This window comes from Schistocerca cancellata, chromosome 1 (assembly GCF_023864275.1).
Source record: "Schistocerca cancellata isolate TAMUIC-IGC-003103 chromosome 1, iqSchCanc2.1, whole genome shotgun sequence".
Lineage (NCBI taxonomy): Eukaryota > Metazoa > Arthropoda > Insecta > Orthoptera > Acrididae > Schistocerca > Schistocerca cancellata.
In genome coordinates, this window is record NC_064626.1 from 808,416,295 (window position 1) to 808,426,351 (window position 10,057).

At 41.2% G+C, this 10,057-nt stretch overlaps 1 non-coding gene across 1 annotated transcript; it reads left to right on the plus strand.

Moving 5' to 3' along the window:
• Positions 1-213: 213 nt before the first annotated feature.
• On the plus strand, positions 214-295 carry Trnas-cga (transfer RNA serine (anticodon CGA)). The gene has a single exon. It is a non-coding gene; the product is annotated as a tRNA-Ser (tRNA).
• Positions 296-10,057: the final 9,762 nt, after the last annotated feature.

Genomic DNA, 10,057 nt, shown 5'->3' on the forward strand with positions numbered 1-10,057 from the left:
AGCAGTGTCTCAGGTGACGTAGTGAATCCAACCGCGTTGCGTAAGCCACTCAGCAGCAAACGCCGCCGGTGACTAAATCGTCCACGCTGGCAAAGTGTCCAGTCCTTGTATAAACCGCCGGAAGAAACGTGTCGCTATCTTCGGTAACATCGATAAGTTAATCGTACAAAGCACTTGGCGAGATGTATCGATACAGGCTAGCTCACCCATCAAGCTGCGGTGTCCGAGTGGTTAAGGAGTTGGACTCGAAATCCAATGGGGTTTCCCCGCACAGGTTCGAATCCTGTCCGCAGCGAAAATTTTTCTTAACAAGAAACAATAATGAATGACAAGGTATTGCTATCATGATGCCATAATTTACTGGTAGATCAAAACTGCACTCATGTAATAGTATTTTGTAAATACAACTAATTTTCTCAATACCGAAAATGTTCAGGTTTTCCTTTACGTATTTACGAAAATTAAGACTTCTAGAAATAAAAAAAAATTCTCATTGTCATTTCACGTACCGTAACTTGCAAATTTTATGTAATAATCCGCCTGTAAATCGCGTTAGGTGCTCGTTATTGAGTGGAAACTACACCATCGAAATACCTCACTTATAGATTACAATTCTGTGAACTAATAAGTGAAACATAGATAAAAATTGTATAAGTGACTAGAGGTCCTGTAGATTAATGCGTATGCAAAAGAACAGATGAAATTTTTTAGCTTCAACTGTCTCCGACTCGGTACTACCTAACAAGGGAGAGAACTCCAATGAAAGACACATGCAGCTTAGATGCCAGTTTTACATGGGAAACGACTCCCATAAAACGAAGATCGAATTTCGGAAACTGGTTTTCACAAGATAAGGACTACAGCGGTTTGCTAAACCGATCAAGTGTCAGTTGTCCGATGTCATTTGATTTACACAAATGCCCTCTGGAAATCAGCTGGCCCGGTTTCTGATTTATTAAGCACAATGGTTGTTTCTCTCCAGTTAACTGTACTAGGTGAGCAACATCATACTCGGTATAATAGTGCTGCTTTTCCTTCACTGCACAAAGAGTCACTCCGTCCAGTTATGCCGATTTTTTTAAAAACAAGAAGTAATTTGACAAGCGCAGCACGTTCAAAAACTGACAAGTGACAGTGCTTGAGACTAGTTTTTTCTTGTGATATATCCACGCTGAAGATGGTGTAATTCAATGGCTAACACTTATTTCTGATTTTTTTTCTGTTTTCTATAGAAGCTTTCTGAGCGCTCATCGAAAATCGGTTGCTTGAATATCCCGACTTTGTATGACTGCTATCGACCTTGAAACAAAACGTGTAAAACACTAGTTGCCTTAACAATTTTGTGCCATATATAATATTTAACTATGGTAAGTATTTCATACCTTGTATTTTCGTGCGATCAAGTTTAGGATCAATAACCCATTTTCTATTATCGCGACAAGCTATTGTACCATAAAATTGCCTAATAACATCAAATCTAGGTCATATAATAATACGTATTGTGAATTATAGGCTACACAAAATTTATACCGCTGCTCTTAAATGTTAGATAGTTTTACTGACTCTGAATGTAATTATTTAAGACGTAACTGGCCACAGACTTTAAAATTAAATGGTAGTGTTAACAGAGAAAAGAAGCGAAAAACAGACTCCCATTTTCCTTTTTATTTTTAAAAATACAAAATATGATAAACTATGTTTTAAAACTATGTAATAACCTCACAATCTGCCCACCATTTACATTCCACTCTTAGAAAAATCATTAAAGTTATTATGAAAAAAATTATTCTCAAAAGCCTTAGCGAGTTTCAAAACTAGTTGACAAAATAGGACCTTTTCCGAAAATAAAAAAAATAGCATTAAACGAAATTGGAAAACGTATTAAATCGGAGAAACGTAATTTGGTTTGAAAGTAGCCCCATTGGAGAATCTTCCTGTAGGCTTTCATTCTGATAGTTTATTTTTGTAACATTTAAGAAAAGATTACATCACTTTCCTCCAGCAATTCCGTCTTTGAAAGGATATTCAGTGTTATTTCTCTCTGCCAGTCGCATGGCCATTTTTCACAAGTCATTACGAATAAGTCCAAAGAAAGAAGCTTCCATAACAAGACAATATAGTCCAACTGTTCTTCGAAGTCTTTAACCAAAATTGTAGATGTTCCTATTGTTTTTACTACATTCTGGTGTACCGTACGTCATGTTGAAAAGCCTCATAAGCGCTTTTATTTTGGTGGGGGGGGGGGCGAGACATTAAATTGTTTACTGGCCTTCTGTCAACCCATCTTTTTCTAAGCTGCGTCAAAAGCTTTAGTCATTTTAGGAAGACTCCACTTTCTTTGATCAGCTTTCCCAATGCTCCTCTTACAACCTACAGTAGATTTCCAAGAGAATTAGAGTCTGCAGAACTTTCACATGAGTAACTAAGGGGGCCACTTTAAGAAACTGAAGGGGATCCAGTTTACGCAACTAAAACCCATATTTTGTTAACCAAATAAATTTTTAACCAAAACATCTGAACGAAACCGTTTGACCACAATGTTACAGATAGCTGAGCCACAGTGGAAAGGATGGACCGATTGATTGAACTGTATCTTTTAAAACCTTTATTAAAGACCACAGTTGTATAAAACTTGGCTAGCTGATGGACTACACAATAATTTCTCTTTAATTGAGCCACAATTACTGCAACAATATTAACAATTGAAACACTGAAACACTTACTTTCAGAAGCAAATATTTAAAAAATAATACTTTAGTTCTGAAATAAACCTTAGAAAGGAACTAACGAACTCTCAGTTAAATCAGTAAACCTCACAGTTTAATACAGCAACCGAAACTTTCATCATCATCATCATCATCATCATTTAAGACTGATTATGCCTTTCAGCGTTCAGTCTGGAGCATAGCCCCCCTTATACAGTTCCTCCATGATCCCCTATTCAGTGCTAACATTGGTGCCTCTTCTGATGTTAAACCTATTACTTCAAAATCATTCTTAACCGAATCCAGGTACCTTCTCCTCGGTCTGCCCCGACTCCTCCTACCCTCTACTGCTGAATCCATGAGTCTCTTGGGTAACCTTGCTGCTCCCATGCGTGTAACATGACCCCACCATCTAAGCCTGTTCGCCCTGACTGCCACATCTATAGAGTTCATTCCCAGTTTTTCTTTGATTTCCTCATTGTGGACACCCTCCTGCCATTGTTCCCATCTACTAGTACCTGCAATCATCTTAGCTACTTTCATATCCGTAACCTCAACCTTGTTGATAAGGTAACCTGAATCCACCCAGCTTTCGCTCCCATACAACAAAGTTGGTCGAAAGATCGAACGGTGCACAGATAACTTAGTCTTGGTACTGACTTCCTTCTTGCAGAAGAGAGTAGATCGTAGCTGAGCGCTCACTGCATTAGCTTTGCTACACCTCGCTTCCAGTTCTTTCACTATGTTGCCATCCTGTGAGAATATGCATCCTAAGTACTTGAAACCGTCCACCTGTTCTAACTTTGTTCCTCCTATTTGGCACTCAATCCGTTTATATTTCTTTCCCACTGACATTACTTTCGTTTTGGAGATGCTAATCTTCATACCATAATCCTTACATTTCTGATCTAGCTCTGAAATATTACTTTGCAATCTTTCAATCGAATCTGCCATCACAACTAAGTCATCCGCATATGCAAAACTGCTTATTTTGTGTCCACATATCTTAATCTCACCCAGCCAGTCTATTGTTTTCAACATATGATCCATAAATAATATGAAAAACAGTGGAGACAGGTTGCAGCCTTGTCTTACCCCTGAAACTACTCTGAACCAGGAACTCAATTTACCATCAACTCTAACTGCTGCCTGACTATCCATGTAAAGACCTTTAATTGCTTGCAAAAGTTTGTCTCCTATTCCATAATCTTGTAGAACAGACAATAACTTCCTCCTAGGAACCCGGTCATATGCCTTTTCTAGATCTATAAAGCATAGATACAATTCCCTGTTCCACTCATAACACTTCTCCATTATTTGCCGTAAGCTACAGATCTGGTCCTGACAACCTCTAAGAGGCCTAAACCCACACTGATTTTCATCCAATTGGTCCTCAACTAATACTCGCACTTTCCTTTCAACAATACCTGAGAAGATTTTACCCACAACGCTGATTAAAGAGATACCTCTGTAGTTGTTACAATCTTTTCTGTTTCCATGTTTAAAGATTGGTGTGATTACTGCTTTTGTCCAGTCTGATGGAACCTGTCCCGACTCCCAAGCCATTTCAATTATCCTGTGTAGCCATTTAAGACCTGACATTCCACTGTATTTGATGAGTTCCGACTTAATTTCATCCGCCCCAGCCGCTTTACTGCACTGCAATCTATTGACCATTTTTTCCACTTCCTCAAATGTGATCCTATTTCCATCATCATTCCTATCCCATTCTACCTCTAAATCTGAAACATTACTGATCGTATTTTCACCTACATTGAGCAACTCTTCAAAATATTCCCTCCATCTGCCCAAGGCATCCACAGGATTCACCAGCAGTTTTCCTGACCTGTCCAAAATGCTTGTCATTTCCTTCTTACCTCCCTTTCGAAGACTGCTAATTACACTCCAGAATGGTTTTCCAGCAGCTTGACACATAGTCTCCAACCTGTTTCCAAAGTCTTCCCACGATTTCTTCTTCGATGCTGCAATTATCTGTTTGGCTTTGTTTCTTTCTTCAACATAACTTTCTCTGTCTACCTGGGTTCTGGTATGTAGCCATTTTTGATACGCCTTCTTTTTCCTTTTACACGCCGCCTTGACTGTATCATTCCACCAAGCTGTTTGCTTCATCCTACTTTTACACACTACTGTTCCAATACATTCTTTAGCCACTTCTAGTACTATGTCCCTGTACCTGTTCCAATGACTGTAATTGACTACATTCAACTAACTGGTACCTTTCTGAGATCGCTGTTATGTACTTGTGCCTGATTTCCTTATCCTGAAGTTTCTCCACTCTTATCCTCCTACATATGGACCTGACCTCCTGCACTTTCGGCCTCATAATCCCAATTTCACTGCAGATTAAATAATGATCAGTGTTATCAAAGAATCCCCTGAATACACGTGTGTCCCTCACAGCCTTCCTGAATTCCTGATCTGTTATTATATAGTCAATGACAGATCTGGTTCCCCTGCCTTCCCAAGTTGAATGTTCTTATGTTTAAAAAAGGAGTTTGTGATTACTAAGCCCATACTGGCACAGAAATCCAAGAGTTGTTTCCCGTTCCTGTTGGCCTCCATATCCTCTCCAAATTTACCCATAACCTTTTCATACCCTTCTGTTCGATTTCCAATCCTGGCGTTAAAATCACCCATGAGCAGAACACTGTCCTTGTCCTTTACTCTAACAACTACATCACTGAGTGCCTCATAAAAACTATCCATCTTATCTTGATCTGTCCCTTCACAATGCGAATATACTGACACAATCCTAATTTTCTTGCTAGACACTGTCAAATCTATCCACATCAGTCGTTCGTTTACATACCTTATTGCAACTACGCTGGGTTCCATTTCTTTCCTGATGTAAAGCCCTACACCCCATTGTGCTATTCCTGCTTTGACTCCTGCTTTGACTCCTTTATCCTACAATAAATATCAACGGAGTTTACTTTACGCAACTATTAAAGAATTTTCTATCTCAGTGACTTACGAGCCTCACATAAACATAGCAACTGATAGCAATAAAAATCAGTAACACTTCAGAAAAGATTCTATAGCACCAGATGTCAAAGCACACTGAGTAGTACATTATCTGAAATGGAACGTAGATTCATTTTTTTTATAGAGGGCCAGGTATTGTTGTCCCGGCCACTGCCTCATAGGACTATTAGAATCCAGCATTAGCTATGTCAGTCCACAAAAACACAATGCAGTATCGGCCCTTACATCTGAAACAGCTCAGTATCAGAAATCTGCATAAACAATCTCCTCGAACCTAGTAGTACAGTTAGTGTTTCAGCTTCAGTCATTCTAGCCACTTTCGTGGTCTAATACCAGAGTATTAATAACTGTTTCAACAAGTGGATCGGAACCAGTTGCTTATATAGTACCATCCTCATTACATAATAGCATTTAGCAAATGTGCTCTGAGCAGCTGTTAGAATCCAACATAAAGTGACGCAATTATGGAACACCAGTTTTAATCACCAAGATCAGTAGCAAGAAACGGAAGCACCATCTAATACTGTAACGCTAAAAAACGACAATAATGTTGCCGGGGGGGGGGGGGGAGGGGGGGGCCAATACCTGTAGCAAATAGTCCACCAACACAACGGCTGCATTTCGCTTCGCGCACCTGTTCTCCAGAGACACATTATGTGCAGGCTACCTGCTGCAAGACACTGTGTCTCTCACACACACCGTGCGAGACACTATAATCGCCCTGTCCAGCGTAGCCTCCAGTACACAAACAGCAGCCCTACCAACCAACCCCGCCCCGCTTACGACAACCAGCGTAGTGTACTCCAGTCCTCGTCGGCAACTGTTACTTACTCTGCCGTCAACTTCCTTCTTCCACCAGAGCTTCCTCTTTCACCCAGATAAACTAATTTGAAGCAGAGAGTTTGCGCTACAGCGGGGCAAGGAAGTCTGTCAGTCTAGTTCGGCTGTTGCCAATAGAGATCATAATGCCGTACACAGCGCAATAAACATTAGCCTTAAAAAATGGTTCAAATGGCTCTGAGCACTATGGGACTTAATATCTGAGGTCATCAGTCCCCTAGAACTTAGAACTAGATAAACCTAACTAACCTAAGGACATCACACACATCCAGGCCCGAGGCAGGATTCGAACCTGCGACAGTAGCGGTCGCGCGGTTCCACACTGAAGCGCCTAGAAGCGCTCGGCTACACTGCCGGCAAACATTAGCCTTAAACGTTACTAGCCAAGAATACATAAACAGAACTGTCAATATTTTGAAGAAATACCGAAAAACGTTTCCCATCGACGGAGGACGTAATGGCGTACTGATAAGTAACAAGTGAAGTGTACGATTTGTGCACTCCGCTACAGAGTGGCGCAAGCCTAAACCATGATCTGCAATTGATTCCACTAGAGTTCAGAAGAATTCAGAGCCAAGTGACTAGGAGGTCCGCTTTAGAGTGGTGAGGAGAGAGGGGGGGGGGGGGATCAGCAGTCAGATCTGGGCGCTTTCCTCTATCTCCCACACATACATTGAAGCGCCAAAGAAACTGGTATAGTCATGCGTATTCAAAAATAGAGATATGTAAACAGGTGGAAGACGGCGCTGCGGTCGGCAACGCCTATATAAGACAACAAGAGTCTGGTGCAGTTGATAGATCGGTCACTGCTGCTACAATGGCAGGTTATCAAGATTTAACTGAATTTGAAGGTGGTGTTATAGTCGGCGCACGAGCGATGGGACACAGCATCTTCGAGGTAGCGATGGAGTGGGGATTTTCCTGTATGAGCATTTCACGAATGTACCGTAAATATCAGAAATCCGGTAAAACATCAGATCTCCAACATCGCTGAGGCGGGAAAAAGAACCTGCAAGAACGGGACCAATGACTACTGAAGAGACTGTTCAACGTAACAGAAGTGCAATCCTCCCGCAAATTGCTGTCGATTTCAATGCTGGGCCATCAACATGTGTCATCGTTCGAACTGTTCAACAAAACGTCATCGATATGGATTTTCGGAGCCGAAGGCCCACTCATGTACCCTTGGTGACTGCACGACAAAAAACTTTACGCCTCATCTAGACACATCAACACCGACATCAGACTGTTGATGACTGGAAACATGTCACCTGGTCGAACGAGTCTCGTTTCAAATAGTGTCGAGCGGATGGACTTTCACGGGCATGGAGACAACCTCATGAATTCATGGACCCTGCATGTCAGCAGGGGACTTTTCAAACTGGTGGAGGCTCTGTAACAGTGTGGGACGTGTGCAGTTGGAATGATATGGGACTATGATACGTCTAGATACGATTCTGATAGGTGACACGTACGTAAGAATCCTGTCTGATCACCTGCATCCATTCACTTCCATTGTGCATTCCGACGGACTTGCGAAATTCCAGGAGGACAATGCGATACACGACACGTCCAGAATTGCTACAGAGTAGTTCCAGGAACACTCTTTTGAGTTTAAACATTACCGCCGGCCTTCAAATTCCCCAGATATAAACATTATTGAGCATGTCGGGGATGCCTTGCAAGAAGAGATCTCCACCCCCTCGTACTCTTAACGGATTTATGGACAGCCCAACAGGATTCAAGGTGTTAGTTCCCTCCAGCACTACTTCAGACATTAGTCGAGCCCATGCAACGTCGTTTTGCAGCACTTGTGTGTGCTCGCGGGGGGCCCTACACGATATTACGCAGGTATACCAGTTTCCTTGGCTCTTCAGTTTATTTATCCCGTATTTATCACGATTGTGGAAAATCGCCGTCTTATGGACCAGTGCAGGCAAATTTTCTCCCATCACAAGGTGTACGAATTGAATATGAAACTCAGCCACAAACTGTAGTGTAGTTTGCTAAATACTATGCAATACTGTAGATTAAAGAGTAAGCATCTATCCGCCTTCATCATTCGACGAGTAACTATTGTTCTGTCTTAAACATTCTTGCTGGTTACTGGAGAAAATTCACCAACGCCTCATTCTCGAGTACGTAACGTAATATCGTTACTTTTATGTCGACGGATATTTAATAGTCTCTATCCTCTTTAGCGAAGGTTCCATTAGGATGACGGCATTTTTCGTGAAGCAAATACCGAGAGCGTTTTCAGTCTGACTTTTCAATGTTTGCGATTAACACACAGAGTATAGTGATTGTAAGGACATATGAGAGCAAGTTCAGAAGTTCTCAGTCTTCCACGAACGTAAAAGTGTTATCAATAATATTTTGTTATTTTTTAAGAGTATGTTGGTACAAGACGTAATCAGCAGTAAGATAGCTTGACCTGCAAATTATATTTGTTTCTGTGTCTGTAAACTAAATGTATCGTGGTACAAATAGATAAATTGCATCGATGTAGTGTCATAAAACTTTTTGATTTGGCTAATTTGTGATCACAGAAAATTTATATGAAGTTGGTGAAGATTTATAAGAAATCAGGTCCATCTTTAAAAACATCGGGAAGCTAAACAACGCTTGAAGAAGATCAACGTGAAGGACTTCTCAGAAATAAAATCACAGTTGGGAACATAGTCAAAGTGCACAATATGGTATGAGACCGTCGTCGATGAAAACTGTGTAACTGACGCGGCAGACATATCATAAGAAAGAGCAGAACTAGAAAGCTTTGAGTGAGATGGAGGATGTTCAATACTGACTACAATGAATACCCTAGCAAAGTTTGGGACGTTCATAAAGACTCCAACTGGGTTTGTGCACAAATTTGTTAACGGAGGCGGAAAGTGGGACCACAACTTCACACCATTACAGTAAACAAAATCGTGGCCTGCATTACAGCAAAAGAAATCGAAATCATCTCCTGGATAGATTATGGTCAGAGTTGTCTGGGGGCAAATGTAATCTTTTATCCCGTTACCTTGCACAAACACTGTCAATATTTCGCTAGTCTTCTGGACCAACTGGAGCAAATAATAAATACCTGAGAAGTTGCTTCGATTACAAAACAAAAAAGTTGACTTTCCTCAGGCTAATGAACCTCGCCTCATATGTGCCGTGGCAATGGGCAAGGGAAGGAATGTGAAGCACGAATTCCTAAAATAGTCACGAAAAAACCACATGTCACACGTTATGACTTCCAAAGGAAGGACGATTGGGGTTTAACGAAGCACGGACGACGAAGTTGTTAGACACACAGCAGAGGCTCGAATCCGTGTAAGACAGAGAAGGAAAACGTAGTCCTTTTCACAAGAATCATGTCAGAGTTTGAGTTCAGAGATTCAGAGGAATCTCGGAAAACGAATACGAGATGCCGTTCTCTCGACAACGAGGCCAGTGCACTAATCACTGTGTCGCCCCGCTCCGTACGAGTTTCGCATTAAGAAGAAATTTATGGCTGG